The 24759-nt window shown below is 42.0% G+C and overlaps 1 protein-coding gene across 16 annotated transcripts in view; it reads right to left on the minus strand.

The window, feature by feature from the left end:
- APBB2 (amyloid beta precursor protein binding family B member 2) overlaps positions 1 to 24759 on the minus strand; it is a 423157-nt gene that overhangs the window by 40262 nt on the left and 358136 nt on the right. Inside the window, exon 1 of one of the 16 annotated variants that reach the window (XM_074273737.1) lies at positions 5181 to 5275. The exons of 12 other annotated variants lie outside the window; for them this stretch is intronic. The gene's annotated coding sequence lies outside the window, so the exon portion shown is untranslated. Of the gene's footprint in view, positions 1 to 3689; positions 4446 to 5180; positions 5276 to 24759 lie in introns of those variants that run through there. 3 more of the 16 variants (XM_074273735.1, XM_074273734.1, XM_074273736.1) reach the window with 3 other exon arrangements.

A 24759-nucleotide genomic window follows, 5' to 3' on the forward strand; every position in this document is an offset into this window, starting at 1 on the left:
GCAAAGCTGGATTTGAATCTCATTTGTTTAAAAAAAAAAAAGGGAGCAAAAACATATATAAATAACCAAAGAGATACTTCCATATTTTGAAAATCTATTAATTTCAACCTGGTGAGCACCTCCCTATGACAACGCAACCTCATGTAGTAGAGGGGGAATGTAACCCTGAGTAAGCTGTTTAACCTAGCCAAGTCTCAGAGGGTTGTGAAGATCTAGTGAAATAAAGGTACCCAGAACACTTTGCAAACCTTTAGGTGACACAATCCTGAGTAGGGCTGCTATGTCCACAAAACATTCATCAAGGGGTCATCATGGCCATCCTGGTAATGAGCCTCTCTAAATGAGCTTTTCACCTTAGATGAAAGACAGGCAACTAAACCTTTCTGAGCTCAGAAGGGTCTGCCTGGGCTTGTACTCTACTGGTGTGGGCTTCATGAACCCGGCTTGACCTACAAACAATGATGAGCTACCAGAAGAGAGCTTTAGTGGAAGAATTCTGCTAACAGGAAACTTCTGCCAAGTTTCACCCACAGGGAGCATACGGAAAGGCATAGTAAAATTCCCTTTTTAATTCTTGCACTGTCAGAGAGAGGTGACTAACTCCCAGTTTATAATTTTTATTATTTTTAGCTTTTGCTTGGGCAATTGCGTTTGCCGGGAGAAACATGATTTAATCTTGTTCAGTCATACTCAACTCTTTAGGAGCTCACAGACCATAGCAAGCCTAGCCCTTCTAACTTCCAATGTCCGTCCAAATTTGTCATCATTGTTTCCATGACACCATCTACCATCCCCTTTTGCTTTCAATCTTTTCTAGCATCTGGGTCTTTCCCAGTGAGTCCTGTGTTCTCATTATGTGGCCAAAGTATTTAAACAGTTCTTTGGCCTTCCAGTGAATAACCTGAATTGATTTCTTTAAGTATTAACTGATTGGTTCTCCTCGCCGAACAAAGAACTTTCAAAAGTCTTCTCCAGCACCACAATCCCAAATCCTCACTCGGCTTTCCAACTCTCACAGCCATACATTGCTAATGGAAAAACCATAGTTTTGATTATACAGATCTGTGTTGGCGAGGATGTCTCCACTTTTTAGTTTGCTATCCAGATTTGCCATAGCTTGCCTTCCAAGGAGCAAGTGTCTCTACATTTCATGGCTACAGTCACCGTCTTCAGTAATCTTTTGAGTCCAAGAATATAAAACGTGACACTGCTTCTATTTCTTCTCCCGCTATTTGCCAGGAAGTGATGGGACCAGTTGCCAAGATCTCAGTTTTTTGGATCTTGAGCTTGAAGCTAGCTTTTCCACTCTCCTCTTTCACTCTCACTGAAAGACTTAACTCCTTTTCACTTTACGGCGTCAGATATACAGATATGAGATAGATTGTTGATAATTCTCCTGGCAACCTTAATTTTGGCTTTTCAGTTATCTAGCCTTTTGCACAATGTATTCTGAATAGAAGTTAAATAAGATGACAGCATACAATCTTCTTGTACTCCTTTTCCAATCTTAAAACAATTGGCCGTTTCATGTGCAATTCAGCATAATGTAGCAGAAAGTGTCTTACCTAACTATTCATTCCAGCATTCATTAGCTGTGTGATTCCAGCTGTTGACTCATTTAGCTTTTCTTAGCTTTACTTTCCTCATCTGCAAAATGGGCAGCGATACTACCCAGCTGGAAGTTATCTTAAATGTGAGCCAAATCAACCCTTTCCTTTTACCAATGAAGAAGCTCAAAGGATCGTTATGAATCAAATGTTTTGTGATATGCGCACCAGAGAAAGGAATTACTGAACAATACCTCACTTGTGCAGGGGTGCCCCTAACTCTCTAGGAAGCAGTCCCCGGCCCAGAAGCTCTCAAAAAGTATCCCAGCAGACAAAGCAGATATTTCAAAGTCATGGATTTCACCTGTGGGGCAGATCGTCGCTACTCCAGAATTGTCAAAAGAATTGCAACGTGATAACAAATGCCAAGTTTGTTCCAAATTATTAAAAAATAAGAAAAATGCAAATCAGAATAACTCAGATCCCATTTTTCACGCCAATGATCAGCAAAGATGACAAACTGTAAATTGTCGGTTTGGGAGGGGCTGGAGAATGACTGATAAGTCTAATCTATATACTAGTCATGAAGTTGTGAGCTGGTCCAAATACTTCTAGAAACAACTTGGAATTATGCTAAGAAGTCATAAAATGTCGCGCCCGGTGCAAACTCTTCACAGCGGAGAACTGGAGACAAAGTCCATGCTCACTGACTGTAAAGTAGCTTTGTGAAAGGATGTTCAGAGACAGAAACAAGCCCAGAGGGAAGAGCAGAGCCGGGGAATGGCCGACACAAAGAGGACCAGATTGTGAATGAAAACGAGCTCTGTGTAACTGGGACCACCGAACATCTTGGCCCTGAGTGAGAACCGGGGGAAAAGGCCCGTCCTTTGTTCCTTCGCGACCTTTCAGAGTCTGAGGACCACAGAACGGGGGCGTGGGATACAGTGGCGGGCTGCGGGACCCCTGTCTCTTACTCTTTAGTGGAAGGGGCGGCTTGCTGGGTTGGGAAAATGGTGAGAAATATTCTTGCGGATAAAGGTGATCAGCAAACAAGCTAGCACTCCAAAGAACTAGTAACGAACTCAGATGTTATCTATTTCCTCGGATAAATCGGATTTAGAAGATGCAGATTGGGAAGCGAGAGGAGGCAGACCGAGGCCAGCGCACCTGTCCGCGAGGCCGGAACTATGAGAAGCGCCCGCCCAGAGCGCAGTGATCGGAGCGGAGGCCTCACTGCGGGCCAAACAGCCCTGCGTGCTGCGGCGACTGACGAGGGTTATCACTCCGCACACGGTGCTCGGGACGCTCTGTTCACCCTCCAGCACCTTCTCCAGCCGGGAAACGGCTCCGGACTCTCAAAGATGGTGCCGGAGACTCCCAAACTCTGGCTGGGCCCGCAAGCTCGAAAGGCCCGGACTGCGCGTCTGCTGGCTAAGCACTTTCCTAGCGCAATCCAGAGGGCCTCTCGGTGGAAGCCGAGAGCGCGCAAACAGCCTATGTGCAGAAGGGAGGGGCTGCGGGGGTGGAACACTGCATACTCACGCCGCAAGATTCCCATTCCTACTATGGAACCAGCCCGGCATTCCTGGTATAAATCCTACTTGGTCCTGGTGTATTATCCTGGGGATGACCTTTTCGCTGCTGTTTTATTTAAGATTTCTGCATCAACGTGCGTTAGGGCGGTTGGTCCCTAGTTTTCTTTCTCCGTTTTCCTCCTATCTGGTCTGGTCAGATTAAGGCCACGTGCTCTGCTCTCCGGCGTGAGAGGGCGCCAGAGCACGGAAGCCACTTTAGAAAGCCTTTGATCATTAGCGGTTAAAGCCGGAGGGGGGCGCTTGAAGGAATAACGCTCTGCTATTGGGAACTTCCCCGACGACACTATAGAAACAGCCTCCGTTATAACGGGATTGCGCGTGATCGCCGTCCCTCCGCTGCCCTCCTCCTCGCCACTGAACAGTTGGCGCTGATTTCGAACGAACCAACAAACCCCAAGTTATCTGAGGTCCGAGTAAGGGGGGAATGACGTCAGCAAGAAAGAAATCAGGGCCCTTCCCTTCCTCTGCGAAAACCCACGCGAAAATTCCACCCGCCTCCAATATCCCCAGATAGCTTAGGAAATCAATGCTGTTTCCTGGCGTGTACCTGGCCACGATCCAACGTCAGTCTGTTTGATTAGATGGGTTAAGCAAGGAAGTCCCGGGGCCTTCACACTGAATGGGCCGACGGGAACCTGAGGGGTGTAAAACCTAAGGGCAAAAAAAGCCTTTTCGGTTTACGGGGGGGGGGGTATCAACGGCTGCTATGTGAAGCAGCTGGAAAGGGCCCGGCGATGGCCGCCGGGAGCCGGTTCCGATCCCGGTTCTGCGGCTCATCAGCCGGGGAGTCTGGCGTGAAGCCCCCGGGCCAGGCCTCGGGATCCTTTTCAGCTTGAGATCCCGGGCCTGTGCCTGAGGTCTGCACCTTCACCTCACCTCAAAGGAAGTCCGGCTCACGCCGCGGCCCAACTCCAGGCTCCGGGTTAGAGTCTTATCTACACCAACGCCCACAACTCCCGACCCCCTCTGGCTGTGGCGTCCAGCAGCAGGCGGCTGGCCCACCCCGCTGGCAAGCCCGGGCCCTCACGGGCCACGGCCGGCCCAACTACCTCGGAGAATCCAGAGCGCGGGCGCTCGCACCACAAGGGCGGCGGAACGGTCACCGCGCACGATCCCACGGGGCGCAGGACGGGGGAGGGGGGGGAGTGAACGCGAGGCCCCCCCACGCCAACGTCCACTCTCCCGAAGCTCCGCTGCTGAAAGCGAGGGCCAGGAGCCCCGCGGAATCAGCCGCGAAGCTGCCCCCGGCCGAGAGCGGGCCAGGAGGGGGCTCTCGCCACAGAGCCGCCAGCTTCCTCCACACGTGGGCCCAGCTAAGCGCGGCGGGCCACGCACTTTGTGCCAGAGGTTCCCCGTGGTGGCGGCCGGGCCGGGCGTCCTGGGGCCGGGCACCCTTCCCTGGCTGCCTCACAAGGGCTTCTCCCCTATGGGTTTTGTTTTCCCCTGAGGTAGTTAGGGGTAAGTGACTTGCCCGGGGTCACACAGCCGGGTTTGAACTCGGGCCCTTCAGGGCCGGGGCTCCATCCACTGCGCCATGTGCTCCCGGGTTTTCTCTTCAAAGACCGAAGGTGACTGTGACAGGCCCCCCAGTTTTCTCTGCCTCAGACATCCGGTCCCTTACTGGCGGCTTCCCGCTGGCTCACAGACATTCAGATGACCGGCCTCATTCCCGCCGGCCGGGGAGGAAAAGCACAGCTCGAGAGCAGCTGCCCCAAGGGCTGGAGAGGCCACCGTGGGAGCCCTGGGAGATGCCCATTTTACGGATGGGTAAGCTGACTCTCCCGGATGCCCCCAGGATCACAGAAGTAGCCAATGGCCGCTGCCCCGAGAGTCCCCGCCCGAGGCCTCTGGGCCGCCTCCCGGCGGTCCCGGCCTTCACCACTTGAGGCTCCTTCAGGACAGCCCCACAGGCCCGTTTAAGCAGCCCCAGCCCTCCGCTGCCTCTCCCGGCTCCCATCTCCGTGCTCAGCGGGACACATCTCCATCTCCAGTCCGAACTGGATCTCCCCTCGGAGCCCGCCCCCTGGCGACTCCTCACCCAGCGGGCCACCGGAAACAAGGTGCCAGCCCCGGGCCGCGTCCACTACCCGCCACCGACCCGTGGCCAGTCTCACCTCTCCCGTCATTCCCTCCCCCCCCCCCCCCCCCCCCCCCCCGCTGGCCGGCCCCACACCGCCGGCCGCTGCAATGGCTGTCGGGAGTTCTGCCTCCCATCGCCCCGGCTTTGGCTCCTTGTCCACTCCTGCCAAAGTGACCTCCCCAAAGCGCCTCCACCCAACTGCCCCTCGGGAAACTCAGTGCCGCCTTTGTTTCCAGGGTCCTGACCTCTGGAGCCCACAAATTTAACCTCCGCCTCTAGGAGACCTCCTAGGGGTTTTTCATCACGAGGGGTAAGAGAGACAGGAAATGGGGCTTCCCTTAAGCCAAATTGGGGTAAAGAAGCTCAAAGAGGTGAGATAATGGGAGAGGCTTGGTATGCCAGGACTCGAGTACCACCAGCAGCGTGAGAGCAAAACCTGGGGTTCCCAGAGCATTTCATCACAAAAATCGGGGAGGGGCTGGGAAGAAACGGGCCCGAGCCCTCTTTATCTATTGGGATTTCCTTTGTCTTCCTTCACCCCAGATTCAAACCCCTAGTTCTTTTTTTTTAAAGTAAGTGGAATTCACCCAGGTTTTGTCAACTGCCATAGAGAAACGTGAAGTGAAAGAGCTGCCATCTCTAAAACCACCTTTAGGTGAAACGAGTTTTTAAAATTAATTAATTAATTAAAGCTTTTTATTCACAAGACATGCACGGGTAACTTTTCAGCATTGACCCTTGCAAAACCTTGCGTTCCAACTTTCCCCCTCCTTCCCCTCCCCCCCCCAGATGGCAGGTGGACCAATACGTGAAATCATTAGTAATCACGGCTAGCATCTATATAGTGCTGTATGGTTTGCAAAGTGAGACACCTGCTACTTTTACCATCATTCCAATCGCCTTGGGAGCTGGAAGCTATTATTACCCCCATTTTACAGATGAGGATGCTGAGGCAAACTGAAGTTAAGTGACTTTTCTAGAGTCACACAGCTAGGAAACATCTAAGGTTGGATTCGAATTCACATCTTCCCGATTCCAAGTCCAAGGCTCTTACTACAATTCATGGTTTCCTGATTTCTTTTTAAAAATCGATTTTGTTGATTTCTTTTTATAACACGTCCATTTCTTAGTATTCTAATCAAAAGTAGTATCTCCCACTGCCTTTGCACTAGATTTTAAACTTCCTAATGGGTGAGACAGCGCCACTCTGAATTATAAAATAATTTTAGCAGCTCTCTTTGTGGTGGCAATGAATTGGAAAGTGAAGCGATGCCCACGGATGGGGGAATGGCTGAACGAGCTGTGGCGCGGGAATATGATGGAAGACTTGTCCATAAGAAATGAGGGGGAAGATCTCAGAAAACCCTGGAAAGATTTATGTGAACTGCTGCAAAGTGAGGTGCGCAGAACAGGCGAGTGTTCCACAGAGGGACAGCAACATGCAAGGATCATGTGAATGACTCATTCTCAGCAGGACAAGGAGCCAAGGCAACTGCAAAGGATCCGGGATAAGAAACGCCATGCATCTTTAGAGAAAAAACTCAGAATCTGAATGCAGACCAAAGCATGCTAGTTTTCACTTTTTTTTTTTCAGTAGTTTTTTTTGGGAGGTATCTGTGTTTTCTTTCAAAACATGAGTAATATTTTGGAAATAAGTTTTGCATGACTGCACATGTGTAATCTGCTTGTCATCTCAGGGAGGGGAAAAAGAGGGAAGGAAAGAGAATTTGGAACTCATTTTTTAGAATGAACATTAAAAACAGTATTTTTTGAATAAAAGAAAGTATCAAGTGGGGAAATTCAAGCAGAAATACATTGGAGGGGGAAGCAGGAGATGGGCTTCCTAATTTCTGATATATCACTAACCAATCAGTAAACTCCAGGCAGATACTAGAGCCCACTTCCCCCAGGATGTCCTCCTTGACTAACTTCACTCTTAGTATACCTTGTACTGCTATTCCCTCTGTTCTTGAAGTTTTTTTTTTAAATGTACCAACACGCTATCTCTATAACAGGCTCAATGCAACAAATGTTCATTGAGTATCTACTAAAGCAATGGTGGAGATAAAAATGTAAACAAGATCTACCTTAGTCTTACTCTAATAGTGCTTACAATCAGGTAGATTTGCATAGATTTGCAATATTGCTATATATATATATATATATATATATATATATATATATATATATATATATATATATATAAAAAGGGGGAGCTGCTCATATAAAAAAAGCATATGGCCTCGATTTTCCTGCTTTCCAGAAAAGCCAGTATGCTTTCAGTGACACCTTGCCAAATAAGTGTGTTTGTGCTCATGGACCACATGCGTTTGTGTGTCTGAATCTCATTAAATCCCTGAAATGCCGGAGCAGAACTGGGATTAAAGAGATATGGCTGTTCCCTGATGGCGATCTGAGCACACTTTCTCATGCCTTCTCTGTCATCCAGGTCCCCTCACAAGTTCACAACGGGAGATTCACTCAGAATCGCTTGGTTTGGGGGTTTCGAAAATAAAGGGCGCCAAGTCTACACGTACTTCAATTGTTCCTAGTAAAAAGCTGAGTCCGGGGTAGGTATTCAGTGCTAGCTGAATGAACTTGGCCAAAGATAATCAAATCTCCTGCCAGTTTCTCCAAAGGTTACCATGACAACACAGGAGCCGATTCACCAATGGATTTTCCCAACCTTGTTTGGAATCCCATTTTTCCTGGGTAACTTTAGCCAGGCCCTCAGCTCCCTCTGATCCTTAGTTTGTCCTCATATTTGAGATAAGGATGCTGGGCTGAGGGACTCTGAGGTTCCTCTCTGTCTCCAAGTCTGTGAATCCCACCAATGTGGGAACGGGTTAACATGACTTCTTGGGGAAGATGGTCATTCGATTCAAGCAACTTTTTCTCTGGTAGCATTACAATGATCCGGGTAGTTGCAGGACAACTCCATTTCAGTATTTTAAGAAATTTCAGCTAATACAGAAGTAACAAGGAGAAGAGTCACTACCCACGCAATTTCAGACCTGCTTTGTTAATTAGTGGGTGTAAAGCTATGGTATAATTTCATTAATTTATTCCTCATTAATTAAAGACCTTTGAAAAGCTCAGGAGATAGACTTAGTAATTCTAAATGCAGACAGTGTTAGAGCTTTGGGAAATCTAATAAAAATCAGGATAGCGATAAGTCTTTCTGAATACATAATAGTTCTCATTGGATCAGAATTCTGGCACTAGAAGAAAGTAGAAATTAATCTTATTTCAATAGATGAAGAAACTGAGGTCTAAAAGAAATGCTCCCTCATTTCTAATTAAATTTTAGAAATTCATTAAATACCCTTGTGTACAGAGGGCTAAACTAAGTAATGGGACAGATAAAATACCTTCTCATGGATCATACAAGGGCCAAATTAGGAGAGACCGAAAGAGAATCCGGGTTTCCCAACTCCCATCTATGACCTATGAGCAAAAGCCCAGATTGGGGAGAGAAAGCCATGCATTTGGGGATGTCCATAGTCAGGGAGCTCTTGTCTGCCACAATGGAATGGCCCAAAGTAAAACTAATTCAGAAGTTAGACCCAAAGCAGAGACCCCAAATACCATTCAGAGAGCAAAAGCACTAGTGGTAGCTTGTGAGCTGATGTGCTAATGCCATTGGACCTCAAGCAATACTTCCCTTTGGGAAAGGAATAAGGTATACAAAGAATACACACACACACACACATCCCAAGCATTCAGTGAATAGTACTATCAAAGGGAAAGTTTAATAAATCATTTTATTCATTTGATGAGTACTTATTGAGTACTTGCTGGCTATAGAGCTTATGTTATATTTTTCATTAAGCTAGATGACAAGTCAAGAAGTTGCTAAAATTAATAGAAAATGAATTAGTTTAAACTAAAATGAATGTTTAGGAAGTGGAGGAGATAAAAAATTTATAAAAGACATCTCCCTTTCTCTCATAAAATCTAGCAAGAGGGCAAGCTAAATTAGAGTTACATTGCCTAGTATAAACTGATAACATTAGAGTGATCCAGAGGCAAATACTATGTGAGATCAGACGGAAAGGGAAATCAGGGAAGGCTTCATGGAAAAGGTGACATTTGTGGTGAGCTTTAAAAGATGGACCTGGCTTTGTTAAGAAGAGAGAAAATATTCCATAGAGAAAAACAAAACATGAGAAAGTGTTTAAGGAAAGAATATAGTGGAGAAGGGAAATCCACAGCAGGGACACAAGGGAATGCTTCTCAAGTATTTGAAAGCTCCTTAAGATGAGTTTTCTTGAATAATTTAGACATTTCTCTTCCCCCTCCTAAATCTTGTTCATGCTACAAATCTGCTTAGAAAACGTTCCTCATCCCCAGATCTTGCTAAGAGTGCAGTTTGCTTTCTTATCTGAAATGATCACAAACTCCAAATAAGTGGTATCTACATTAATGAGGTTTTAACACATCCTAAAATACAACCATTAACTGAAGATATGGAAGCAATCCTTTTCTTTTAAGGTGTTAAATTATTCTGTTTTGCTGACTGTTTTGCTGACTCAGCATACAACTGAGGGGCCCCCAAACACGACAAACTACCTCCTCCTACTCATGTGTCCGGCTCCCAAGGACCAGGGACTCTGTAACTACCCCTACTACAACAAGTAGATTTAACACAGCTATGTATGTGGTACTATTAAATCAGGGAGTGATCCAGATACACTTTCATGTTTCTAGTAAACATTGAGACAGAGTTTTAAAATCTGTAGAGGACCCAATCCCATGAATATTTCTGCTACTTTATTACACATCTAGGAAATCAAGTGCTTTGTCTGGAATGTAAAAATTCACTTTACATATACAAATCACATTATTCTTAACTATTTGGAGTGGATGGGAGTTTCTTCACATGATTATTAGATGGATGATTTGGACTGATTATTCAAAAACGCTATTGGTTTGACTAATTCTTTTGTTTTTAAATGGATTTCCAAGCTTCTAGATGGATCCAATCAATAAATGTATTATTTTTTTTAATAACATATTTATATAGCACTTGGAGGTTTACAAAACACTTTCCTTGAAGCAGCTGATTGACTTAGGTAGCACATGTTACAGCTTGTATAGATCCATTTTACAGATGAGGAAAGTGAAGGCCAAAATGGTTAAGTGATTTGTCTAGTCAGAGGAAGATTTTGGCCTTGAGCTCAGTTCTCACAGCAAGATCAGTGCTTCTTCTACCACACTGAGCTGTTTTAATCAAACCAATTTCTATTGGAACCCACTCCCAAGTATTGAATTTCTCAAAATTCACCGCCCTGCTTTTTACACGATACTCATCTCTCAGTGTTTTCTTGATGTGCCGTGAATGGCATTCATTGTGAAAAAAAATTTAAAAAGGAGATGTAGCTGAAGTCTTAGATTGTGGGGAAAAGGACAGAGTAATGGAGGATTACTATATTTTTGCCTATTTTAGGAATGACAAAAAAAATTGGTCATTGGAACATTTATTGAGCCAAGCACTTTAAAAAATCTTTGTATTTTATCCCCACAATAACTAGGTGCTATCTTATCTCCATTTTGCAAAAGAGAAAGCTGAGGCAGACAGATTGCCGAGGGTCACACAGTATTGTCTAAGGCTGGACTTGGATCCAGGATGTCCTTACTCTAGGTCTGGCACGGCCTCCCACCCAGTGGCCTCATTCTTCTTCAGACTGCCCTCCTGAATCCTAGCCTTTCTCTCCAAAGTCCCAGAAAATCTGTTCATCTTGGAAGCTCACTGTCCCCTGGACTCCACACGAGGGAAACAGCCTCCATCCCTGTGAGCTCTCTCTCTCTCTGACTGCCAGACTTTCTCATCTCATTTTCATGTTGCCTTCCCCCCCCCCCCCCCCCGCAGGTAACTCTTTGAGGGTGGGGGCTACCTTTCTGTGTGCATTTGTAATTTCCAGTGCTTAGCATAATGACCGGCACATAGCAAATGTTTAATAAATGATTGTAGATTAGGTTTCTCAAAAAAGACTTCTGTTTTCTCTTATGATAGGGGGCATTCAACACTCAACCAACATTTACTTATTTTTGCTAAGGCATTTGGGGTTGTGATTTGCCCAGGGTCACACAGCTAGGAAGTGTTAAGTGTCTGAGGCAGATTTAAACTCAGGTCCTCCTGACTTCAGGGCTGATGTTCTATTCACTGCACCACCTAGCTGCCCTTCAACCAACATTTATTAAGCACCTATATGTACAGAGCATTATCCTTTGCTTTGGTAGAGAGACAAATAAATGGACCATGTCCCTAATTTTAAGGGACCTATAATCTGGAAGGATCATAAACCACACACACACACTCACAGAATACAAATTAGATTTAGGATCTATGTGCAGAGGAAAAAATGGAAAGTCGTATAAGACAGATGGCTGACAGATTATTTTCAGGTTTGTTTGGTTTTCTTTTGGGGGGAAAAGTTAGAGACTGTTTCATGGAAGAGGGGACTTGTTGAGTGGTGCTTTAGAAAATGGTCATATTTACCTTAAAGCTTCCCCCCTCCCCCCCAGTGAGGCAAAAAGGAGGTGGAAAAAAAAAGAAATGCTGGTTGATTAAAAAAAGAAATCAAAAAAGATAGCACATAAGTCAGAGGGAGTGGGGGAGCATAGTATTCCTAGCATTTGGGAACTAAGGGTGCATATGTGAAAATATGGGGTATGTTCAAAGCATGGCAGCTAGCCTGGTTTGGCTGCAGCAGCGGTAGATGGGGTTTGAAGGTGGGAAGGGGGGGATCAGGCTACCAAGGCAGGTTGGAGTCCGATTTTAAAGATAAGGAAGCTCATGAGATGCTTAAAGAAAGTGGTCAATAGGGAATACATAATCACAAAGGGAATGGAGCAGGAGGATCCAGAGAAGCGTGGACATCTGCTCACGAAGAAAGGAGAGCGTGGAAACTGACAGCTTTCCCTTTGGAAAGCTCTGAATGTTTGTGAACCATACCGGCCCAGCTGGCTGCCTCAGACTTTTTTCTGCCTTTCAGAGAGACGAGAACTCGTTGCTCCTGGAACATCAGATATTAAAAATACAAAGGAATACCAACAGATCATTTCTATGGTGCAATGTGTACAACATGATAATAAATCCATAAGTGAAATATACCAAATACTCTAGCTAAGGGAGACTAATGCTTAAAAATTATTCCAGGATTCTTCTGAGATATAATATTACTAAAATAAAGTGGAGAGTAATTCTTATTATAAAGGGAGGCTTTACTGAAAAACCCTCCACAGACAGATTCATGGGTCTATCCATGGTACATGGATTCTGTTATCAAATTAGCTTTCGAGTAACCTGGGGTTTGTGAACTGGTTTGTACAAAAATTAATATTTCATAAATGGAATTCAATATAATTGGTTTCTTTTGAAATCAAATGTACTGGATTTTATACATTTCAAAAAAATCATTCTGAGAGGGGATTCACAGATCTCTCCGGACTGCCAAAGGGGTCCATGACCCCAAAAAAGATTAAGCACCTTTGCTTTAGAAGGATTAGCAAGGCAGGATTTATCACGCTTCAGAGTATCTGTTTTCCAGACCAGTACAACCATTACAGGTACACCCAATAATATGATTTCTGAAGCAGAGTTGATGACTGTGAAAGCCAATGATCCTTTTATCAACTAACCACTCCAAATAATATTTTAATGCTTAAATTGAGATGCTAAATCTGGCATGGTTCTAGAGCCCAGGAGACTTCAGTCCAAGCAGGGGCTCGCTCGTCTGTCAGAAGACAAGCTCTACTGAGCACAAATGAGGAGTAATTGCCTCTTTCTCTCAGGCAACGGGCTCGGAAATGTGAGGATACGTTGTTGTTAGCACTATAAGCCTTTTGTTAGAAAATGTCAATATTTTAGAGCATCCCTGCTCCGGCACACAGAAGTCACACTGTTTACATACAAACGAGAATGTTGTCTGCTCTTCTGAATAACTTGACATGTGGCAGGAGCTGTCACTGCTTACTAAAGAGCCCCCAATCAGGCCCACAAATATCTGAAGCAATCATTTCCTTAAGGCCCCTGCACCTTATGGAGAGAAACTCATCTCATTAGTACCCACTGTGTGCCTGGCGCTGTTCTAGGTGCTGAAAAAAAGTGCATGGGAAGCAACATATGTGTGAAAATAAAAATATAGAATATCTGCAAGGCAGGGTTCTAGAAATTAAAAGGAGGGAAATCAGGATCACCTTTTGGTACTTGAGGAGTCTTACAGATTAGGGAAATGGAGGAAAAGAAGTATATTCTAGGAAGAACAGGAGAAAGGTGAGATAATGCCATATACCAGCAATGGCAAGAGGGCCAATTGGGTGAATTGTTCAAACAAAGGCAGATAGATAGAATCAACTTTTGGGAGATCTGTTTGATGGTTGTGTGATGGATGGATGGAAGAGGAGAAACCCCGAGTTGAGGGGACTAATGAGAAGGTCACTGCAATCCTCTAGAAGAAAGGAGACGAGACCTTGAGTAGTCAAGGTAGTGACTGGGTGAGTGAAGAGAAGGAGCTAACAGACATATGGATAGGGAGTCTCGAGAGCAAAGGAGAGGGAAGAGTGCCTTTGGGGTTGGGAACTTTTGAGGGGAAGAATAGTGGTGATTTCAAGAGATACACAGAAGTTAGGAAGATGAAGGGGTGGGGACAGAGAGAAAGATAATGAATTTTGTTTTGGACATACTGACTTGGAGGCAAAGAAATTGAAACTTTTTCAACTGAAATGAGAAATTATTCAATGAATGTTCAATGAGTAACGGACTACTCTGTGCTACTAAGCCCTGAGGGCAGATATCTAAGAGGTGCTTTCTAGGATTTTGAGCCATTTCTTTAGTTCCCACCATGTTTTTTATTATAATGATGTTCTAATAGATGAATCTAATGTAATCTTACTGGGAAAGTCCTAGGCTAAGCTAAATTCATTCCAAAAATCTATGGTTACATTTCCTAAAATTCCTGGCAACTGTCTAGATGAGCTGCTTTCTGAATTGTTGCCAAACTTTCATTCCCTGGGCCTTTGGACAGTTAATGAGTATGTATGAATCTTCTCCAGTTCTTGAGATGACAGGCTCTACTTTGATATCCCTTGGTTTCCATATGTGCTGCTGTTTCTTTGCCAGAGAGACATAATTATTTTTTATAATTATATATTCTTATTACTTATTGAGCACTAACATATCAGATGTCATAACATCTTTTGAAATTAAAAAAAAACCAATAAAAGAAGCCAAAAGCACCATTTACTCTAAGCAAAAGCACAAGGACAATGGACTCATGTCTCAATAGAGGTCATTTCTAGGACACTATGTCTAGTGTAGAGATCATGAATGATTGATGAGCCATTACTAGAAATATTTCAGAAATCATGAAACATGACGGGAGAAGCATGAAAAAAGTGGAGAAAGAACAAATGCTCTAATTTTTAAAAAAGAGAAAAGAACAAAATAGTAAAACTATAAGCCAACAAGTTTTAATTTAATTCAATATAAAATTCTAGAAATTTATTATTACTTATATATAATTATTGATTAATGATTAAATAATTAGTGAAGAAGGAACAGTGATACATGAACTCATACCAAGAGGACATTGTACACAGCAACAACAAGATTATGTGATGATCAACTCTGATGGTCATGGCTCTTTTCAATAATACAGTGATTCAGGTCAATTCTAATAGATTTGTGATGGAGAGAGCCATCTGCACTCGGAGAGAAAACTGTGGGACTAAATGTGAATCACAACATACTATTTTAAAACACTTTTTTTGTTGTTCTTTGCTTTTTTTTTTTCTCGTTTTTTCCCCTTTTTGATCTGATTTTTTTTTTGTGTGTGTGTGCAGCACGATAAATGTGGAAATATGTATAGAAGAATTGCACATGTTTAGCATATTGGATTATTTGCTGTCTGGGGAGGGAGAAAAATTTGGAACACAAGGTTTTGCAAGGGTGAATATTAAAAACTATTTGCAAATATTTTGAAAATAAAAAAAGCTATTATTTAAAAAAAAACAGTGACCCCAATGATTCAATCAAAAACAAATCATGGCAGACTAATATTATTTCCCTTCGGGACAGGGTTGTTAAGCTGTCAAATTAAGAAAATACCATAGATAGTTTACTCAGACTCTACCGAAATTATTTGTCAAAAACTCTCATACTTTTGGAAATAATCAACAGAGGCTAGGCACTAGAATTAAGAGAGAGTGGGAAAGGCTTCCTGTAGAGGGTGGGGTTTTAGATGGGATTTGAAGGTCAGGGGGACAGGTTATGAAGTGCTCTAAGTGCCAAACAGGCTTGTCCTGCAGGTGGCAGGGAGCCACTCAAGTTTATTGTGTGGGGATGGTATCAGGGAGGGACCATGAGACATGGTACCATACCATGGTACAGCCTGACCTCAAAAGCAAGCTCAAACAGCTCAATGTCGGAGCAAGGTCTCCAGTGGACTTAGAATCCATTTGTCCCGTGCTGCTTTACAGTGTAATTAATGACCTAGATAAAGGGATAGATAGTATCTTAATCAAATCTTTGGATGACAAAAAGATAGCACAGCTAACAGCAAGGTCCAAAATTATCTCCTCAGTGCAGGATGCTGGGAAAATCCAGTTCACAAGTATGATCAGAGAGACAGATTTTGAGGTGTTCATAGACTGAAAGCTCAATGTTAGAAATGTAATACGGAATCCAAAAAAAATCAGTGGGATCTTGGGATGCATTAAAAGAAAGACAATTTCCAGAAAAAAAGAAGGGGTTAGCTCTGCTGTAGGACCAGAAAGGGATAGATAGATTGATTTTCAGTTCTGAATACCAAATTTTAGGAAGGATATTGATAGACTGGAAGGCATCCAGAAAAGGGAAGTTAAAAAAAAAACTTTCAGGTTGATACTGCCTGAATCTGGGGAAAGTTAGCCTAAAGAGGAGATTTAGGAGGGCAGAAGTACTATGTTTAAGTGTCTGAATGGCTGTCATTTGGAAGGGACCAGAGTTGTCCTGCTTGGTTCCAAGAGGGCAGATTTAGGAACACTGGCTTAAAACAGTCGAGACAAATTTAAACTTGATTTAAGAAAAATCCTCCCAACTCAATAGTCATCCTTCAGTAAAACAGCTTTCTCTAGAAAATGGTGGGTCTCCTTTTATTTGAAAGCTCTAAGCAAAAGCTGGGTGACCTTTTTAAAAGTATATCCTGGAGCGTATTCCTTTTCCAGAAGTTCCAGAGAAGGCTTTTAAGATCTCTTCCAAGTCAGAAATTCTGTAATTCCAGAGGAATCTCTTGGGCTTGGTGTCAGGAAGCATCTCATTTCAGATTACTTTTCTGCTGTGTGACACTGAACAAGTAATTGAACCTTGGGGATAAGATCTGTCATTCCCAACCCTTAGGGTTATTGTAGAAAATCTGATCCTTGGAGTTAATGTTCTTCAAGTCTCAAGTGGGGAGAAGGGGGGACTCATGTCACATTCTCACAAAAGTCAAACAGGAAGAACAGAGTAGATGACAGAGGGATGTCTGTAAGTGTCAGAGAGGGCCAGAGCGATCAGTGAGAAATTTGCAGAGAAGGTGGGCCTGGGACCTTGATGAATGGCCAATAGTTAGAGAAACACAGAAGATGAAGGGGGAAAGAAGGGGGAAATACAGCACAAGGAAAAGTTGAGAGGGATAAGCAAGGAGTCAGAATCAACTTGGAATTGAAGGACCAAGTTTCAATTCTGGTTCCACCATGGAATAACTCAGTGGTCTTGGACACCTTAGTGATCTCAGCTTTAGTTTCCTCATCTATGAAATAGGGGTAATATTTGTACTATTTATTTCACAGGGTGATGGATTTAAAGCTGGAAGAGAGGGCAGAGGTCTTTTAGTCCACCAGAATATCCATTCTAGAAACAATGAAACCGATGAAGACCCAGAGTGGTAAAAATCATTTATCTCAGGTCAGATGGGTAATTAATGCTATTAATGGAAAAAGAAGCCAAATCTAATCAATTCTGTTTCTATGGGACCATGTTGTCTCCACTAGGTTGTTGGGAGGATTAAAGGGGTTAATATATAATAAAGTACTTGGAAACTATAAAATGATGAAATTATGGTACAAACATTACAATTATTAATAGTACTATTAATAATATGCCATGTTACTTCATCAAGGACTTGTAATTTCATGGGGATTATAGGTGACCTCCCCTCCCTAGCTTCCTCCATTGAGACACCTCACAATCTCAGTGTTGCGAGTGAGAGAGAGAGAGACAGAGAGAGAGAGAGAGAGAGAGAGACAGAGAGACAGAGAGAGAGAGAGAGAGAGAGAGAGAGAGAGAGAGAGACAGAGAGAGAGAGAGAGAGAGAGAGAGAGAGAGAGACAGAGAGAGAGATAGAGAGAGAGACCGAGACAGAGAGAGAGAGACAGAGAGAGAGACAGAGAGACAGAGAGACAGAGAGACAGAGAGAGAGAGAGAGAGAGACAGAGACAGAGACAGAGAGAGAGAGACAGAGAGAGAGACAGAGAGACACAGAGAGAGACAGAGAGAGAGACAGAGAGAGAGAGAGAGAGAGACAGAGAGACAGAGAGACAGAGAGAGACAGAGAGAGAGAGAGAGAGAGACAGAGAGACACAGAGAGAGAGACAGAGAGACACACAGAGAGAGAGAGAGACAGAGAGAGAGACAGAGAGAGACAGAGAGAGAGAGACAGAGAGACAGAGAGAGAGACAGAGAGAGTATATCAGAGACAGAGAGCCAAAGAGACCAAGAGACACAGAGATAAGAGAGAATATTTTCACTCCCACTTCACAGGGTTATCACCCTGAAAGCCCTTTGAAAACCTTAACTGTACAGTATATACAGGAGATACTATCATACATTATGTATCCAAGGGAGGTAGTTTACATGGAGAAACACAAATGCTCAGTTTTAGAACAGGCAGATTAAATTAGCCTGAAGTTCTTTGTCTTGTGCAAGATCCCACGATGGGGCCTGAAAGCAATTCTTCTCAACTCCAAGTGCAGCATTCCGTCCCTGATGCCCTTCTATGAGCTGCCCAGACGAACCTTAGCAAGATTGGCTCTCAGGAAGCAGAGTGAAGAAGTTGGGCTGGCTCCTTTTCTTTCCCACACTGCAGCCCTCCATGTTCCCCCTGGCCTGATCAATGTAATTCCTGGGTATAGTCTGCTTTGAGAGCAAGGCTCTCCGTCCTAAATGAATGATTAATAATAGTCTCACTACTGGCAAGCCAAGATTTTAAGACTTAAACTATATCATATACTTTAAGAACACTACAATTTTTGCTATAATAAAAAACAGTCTTTAAATCCTTTTTATTTTCAACCCCTGCCTTAAAATTTTTAACAATACCAGGTTTTATCTTTCTTAATAAATCTTTCTATAGCTTCTTTTTATGTCACCAAAAGAGACAAAGCAATTCTGAGGCTATCAGCCATGTAGCCATATATCAGCCAGTGCCACAGTCAACTGTTCCAGGCTACTATGTTTGCGTCGAATATATATTACAAGATGCCACGCCGTCCATTAGGTCTGAAGTCTTTTGTAATCACTGCTTGTTCTCTTTATGGTGGAGGATAATATAATTGGGTCAGCACCCTGAGGGCCTCATACACTCTCTTTTACAGTGTTATTTCCATTTGAACCTTGTGGTTCCTGATACAGTGCTCCTGAAACCCTCTGGCTGCTTAGGGAAAATTAACTTATTGAGATTATTTGTATTTCCAATGCTGTTTCTCGTGCAGAAGCTCCAATATTTTAAAGAAAGGCAGCCATTCTCCTGGCATTACTCAAGAAGAAAGCAAAGTATCTTCTAGACCAATGAAAAGTCTGCTCTCAGACTTTTTACCATTTCATTTATGTTTGACCTTTTAGTTTGATTTAATCTGCCTGTCCTAAAAACCGAACATTTGTATTTCTCCATGTAAACCACCTTCCTTGAATATATAATGTGCATACATATCTCATACATTTACTGTACACTGAAGGTTTCCAAAGTGCTTTCACTGGGACAACCCTGTGAAGTGGGAGTGCAAATGTTCTCTCTCCCTCCCCCTCTTTCTTCCTTCTCTCTCTACTTCTCTTTCTCCCTTTCCCCTCTCACTCTTTTCTCTCTCTCTTTCCTCCCTCTATCTCTCTCTCTCTCTCTCTCTCTCTCTCTCTCTCTCTCTCTCTCTCTCTCTCTCTCTCTGTCTCTGTCTCTGTCTCTGTCTCTGTCTCTCTCTGTCTCTGTCTCTGTCTCTGTCTCTCTGTCTCTGTCTCTGTCTCTGTCTCTCTCTGTCTCTGTCTCTGTCTCTCTGTCTCTCTCTCTGTGTGTCTCTCTCTCTGTCTCTGTCTCTCTGTCTCTCTCTCTGTCTCTGTCTCTCTCTGTCTCTCTCTCTCTCTCTCTCTCTCACTCTCACTCTCACTCTCTCTCACACACACACTTTACAGAAAAGGTAGGGGAGGATTAATCATTAGAAGCCTTAGATTGAGACTTCCACTAGATTAGGGCTTCTTAAACTTTTTTCAGTTAAGATCCTTTTTATCAGAGACATTTTTATGTGCTCCCATCTCGGATCTGAACTGGTGTTCCCGGCAGCCCTCATGCACCCAGAGTTCAAAGGGCCCAGAGGAGGCTGCGGGGAAGCTCCTGATGGGCAAGCAGTGCCAGAAACACCTCGGAGTTACTGCGTGCTCCAACATAGTGTTTTCACCTTTGTTGTTATTATTTGTTTACTTGGTTTTTTCCCTACTGTTTTTTCCCCTTTTGACTAATTTTTCTTGCACAATATGACAAATAAGGAAATATGTTGAAAACTATCTTTATATGTTATTTAGAAAAATAAAATACTATTGGAAAAAAAAGATTTTGAATTCCACATTTTTTCTAGTCTAAGGTAACTCAGGAGAGGTCTATGAATTCAGCATATGGGCCAACCTGATGCACCTGCTGCAGCAGCAATAGCAATGAGCCTTGGAGGCAGCTACAAGAACTCTCAGCTCAGAAAATCTGTCTAATGAAGAAGACAGGGACCCTTTGCTGGTTCTGGGTGCAGGACCCTGGTGCACTGGCCATATGGAGTTTGCAGTTTCAGGAAAAGAGCACTTCTGAACAGTTACAAGGAATTAGGGGCTTGAATCACAGTCAAGGAAGAAAGGAAGATTGGTGCTTGCATCTGCAGGACAAGTAATTTCTGGGTGAAGACCAGGAAACAAACTAGGAAAGCAGTATTTCTTTAGCTCAAACCACCTTAGAAACCCCCAAAACCTGAAACCCCAGCACCAGATCTGAAAAAGCAGCACAAAAAGCCTGAAACTTAAAATCATGCACCCTCACTCCCTGGTGAACAGAGCCCAACTTTAACATCAAGTCCAAAAATCAAGAAATGGGCTAAAAAAGAACAAATAACAAAATAATTTCACTATAAAAAGCTACTATGGTGGCAGTAAAGACCAATCCACAAACTCAGAAGAAGACAAGAGTATAAGCAAAGCCTCAAAATAAAAAGTTCACTAGACACAAGCCAAATAAAAATTTTTGGAAGTTTTTTTTTTCTTTTAAGAGATGAGTGACAGAGGTAAAAATTGGGATTCCCAGGAATGGCACAGCCAAAGTCCAGAGTTCCCAGGTCAAAAAGAAAATATTCTAAACAGTCAGAAAGAAACCATTTAAATATCATGGAGCCACAATCAGGATCAAATGTAGCTTCTCATCCAAAGGCTTGGAATATGATATTCCAGAAAGCAAAGGAGCTAGGCCCAAGAATAATCTCCCCAGCTGGATAGAGGGAAATACAGTTAATAATTGTAACTGAAAAAGTGAATGGAATGAGGTGAACCATAAAACAGAAGCAGAACGAATTAGAAACTAGAATCCAACAAGATGTTGTTTACAAGTGACATACATGAAACAGAAAGATGTACATACTGAGTTAAAACAAGGAGTTGGAGCAGAATGCATTATGTTTCAACTGAAGTGAAAAAAAAAAGGCAAGAAAAAGGCTTAGACAAAGCAAAAACAAAAATAGACTTAACAATCAGAGAAACAACATAAATGGTACCACAGACAATGAAATAATATCAAAAAGGTTTTCAGGAAGTTTCTTTGAAAAAGACTATATTTCTCAAACACATAAAATTCTCAAGGAACCAAGTCAAATTTGGAAAAAAGAACAATTCTCCAACAGACAGTTTTCATAAGAATAAATCAAAGCTATCTATAATCACATAAAAAAATCTTTAAATCACTACTGATTTAAAAAAATACAAAACCAAACCACCCTGAGATACTACCTCATACCTATTAGAAATGATAAATGTTAAATGAAATGAGCGAAAATACACTAATAAACCGTTGGTAGAGTTGTGAACTTGTCCAGTCATTCTGGAGAACAATTTGGAGCTATGCCCAAAGGGCTATAAAACTGGGACAAATTTGCTGATCAAAAAAGACCACAACTAGGTCTGTACTCCAAAGAGATGAGAGAAAAAGGAAAAGGATCCATATGTTCAAAATATTTATAGCAGTTCTTTTTAGGGTAGCAAAGAATTGGAAATTTAGGGGATGCTTGTCAGTTGGGGAACGACTTAAGATTTGTCATATGATTGTCATGGAGTACTATTATTGGAAATGATGAAAGGGTTCATTTCAGAAAAATATAGGAAGATATATATGAAGTGAAGGGAGAAGAACTAGGAAATCGTTGTACACAGTAACAGAAATATTGTAATGTTGATTAACTGTGAAAGACTCAGCTACTCTGATCAATAAAATGATCCAAGACAATTGCAAAGGGTTCTTGATGAAAAATGCTATCCAATTCCAGAGAGAAACTGATAAATTCTTTTTTTTTAAAAAAAGCTTTTTAATTTTCAAAATATATGCAAGGATAGTTTTCAACATTCACTCTTGCAAAACCTTGTTTTCATTTTTTTTCTTCTTCCTTTCCTCTCATCCCCTTCCCAAACAGCAAGTAATCCAATAAATGTTAAAGATGAGCAATTCCTCTATAAATATTTCCATACTTATCTTGCTGCACAAGAAAAATCAGATCAAAGAGAAAAAAAAGAAAACAAAATACAAGTGAACAACAACAACAACCAGAATGAAAATACTTTGTTGTGATCCACACTCAGTTCCCACAGTTTTCTCTCTGGATGCAGATGACTCTCTCTATTGCAAAGACCATTGGAACTGGCTTGAATCACCTCGCTGTTGCAAAGAGCCATGTCCAGAACTGATGAATTTTGAGTGCAAATTGAAGTATAATTTCCTCACTTTATACCTCTAGCTTCTTTTGTGACATGAAAATAGGTTTTGCATGATTTCACATATGTAATTGATACATTATTTGCCTTTTCAGTGAGTTGGAGAAGAGAGGGGAAAAATTCAGAACTCAAAATATCAAAAAATAATAAATAGAAAAAAAAGAAAGGAAAAAAATGGAAGCCGCTAATCCCTACACAAAGATCCCTATGGACCAATTTTATGTATATGTTGTTGTTGTATATTTACTGGGAATTCTCCAATGACATTATAATCTCGTTTGGGCTACATCAATCAAGAGTGTTAATGGGTAGTATGTCTGATTCCTCTGAGACAGTTTATTCAATCTTGCAAGAAACTGGACTACTTTCTTATAATGCTCTGAACCTCTTCCTTTTTACCTTTTTAAAAATTTCTGGGTACAAGATATTTCTTCCTTGTTGATACACTGACCCTTCTCCCTCCCCTCTGTCCAAATCCTGTTTGGGATGTAAATTGTCAGACTAAATCAAGATTTTCCTGGTTTTTTTTTCCTTTTCTTCATTTCATTTTCATAGCATGTATATTAATGCAGCTTAGTCTCTCACCCACTCTTCCTTTATTTATATCCTAAATTACTATTGGTGAGATTTATGAGTCTTAATGTTTCCATTTTAAAAATAACTATTTGGTTTACTTATTGATATTTAGAACATATGCATAATTCTGCACTGCCTAAGCATACATAATTCTCTCACCAGCATCTTCCTTCTGTCAATGATTTAGTCTTTATTTGGGGATCTGACTTTAAATCTTTCCTGCTGTTTCTAATGTGCATTTCTCTCTGATTACACCTGGGAGGAGGGAAGGGCAGCCCCCAAGAGAGTAAATCCTAAGTGAAAAGAAAACAAGCGATGGAAAGAATGGTGTAATTCTAACCAGAACTGAATCCAAAGTCTTTGTGCCATTGAGAGATAGGGTGGAAAACATTCATCTATTTTCTTCTTCTCTAAGAAAAGAGACCAAAGGGAAAATGAGAAATATGAGTGAAAATATTGATCCCAAGAAATCCTCCCACCTTCACTCCAGCTCTCTCATCCTGATTATTGCCTGCCAGGTGGACGTCAGCCACAGGCCTTTGTATCCATGCCCACAGCAAAGGCACAGTAAGCAAGAATCAAATTCAAGCATGATTTTTCCCCCTCTTTAAACACAATGCTTTATGGTTTAAAAATGAGTATGTGATTTCAAGCCCCAAATTCATGGCAATAAAAAAAGGTGGCTTTTTTCCTTAAAAGTTAAGAAGAAAAATCAAAGTTTTCTGGAAATTGAATCAGCTTTTTTGATCATGTTTCAGCTGGGACTGGGGGAAGGACCAGAAGAGGTATAAGGATTTCCCTGTGGTAGATTTACTGACTTCACAGAATTGCCCTATCTCTTAGTGGATGTCAGACCAAATAAGAGAAATTAAATAAAACGCCTCTATATAAAAAGGAAAAAACCCAATTATTTAATGCTCTGTTGCTCTTATATTTATAACTATGTCAGTATATTAATAATATCTAAAGACCTACAACTTAATTGGCAAGAAATGTTATTGGATAATAATAATATGATTATGTTACTATAAGTCATTTCTATACCCTAGTATTATCATATCTATTTCAATATTTTTATCTCCCATCATTCTTAAGCCTGAGAAATCCAGCTTTTATTTCTCCCATTTTGAGACACTAAGAGTATAACTAAGTGAAGTTAATGTACATACTGTATGGTACTTATTAGTCTGGAAAACTAGGGTTTTAGTCAGATCTCTGACACATTCAGGTTTTGGGACCATGGACAAATCAACCCCTCAGCTTCACTCTAAAGTGATCCTTTCCAGAGTCAGCATTAACAAGTGCTGTGAGAAGGCGGTATTTCATCTAGGAGTTTTGTGTTCCAGTGATTAAAGGGCTGGTCCTAAATATCTAGAGCATGGCAAAAACAAAAATGCTGTGAGTGTACCTCAGTGATCAGAAGCTCTACCCTTCCTCTTGCTATTACACATCCACATCCACAGCCACACCCACAAACACACATGCATTTATTTTAAATTTAGTATTAGATTCCCCCCAATTACCATTTTCAACATTCATCTAAAAATCGGTTTCTAAATTCTATCCCTCTTCCCCCAACTCTCTCCCTGAGAAGGCAAGCAATTCAATATAGGTTATACATGTGGAGCCATGCAAAATACATTTCCATATTAATCATATTGTAAAAGAAAATATAGATAAAAATCCAAGAAAATAAAGTTTTTTTTTAAAGTATGCTTCAAT

This window comes from Sminthopsis crassicaudata, chromosome 6 (assembly GCF_048593235.1).
Source record: "Sminthopsis crassicaudata isolate SCR6 chromosome 6, ASM4859323v1, whole genome shotgun sequence".
Classification (NCBI taxonomy): Eukaryota; Metazoa; Chordata; class Mammalia; order Dasyuromorphia; family Dasyuridae; genus Sminthopsis; species Sminthopsis crassicaudata.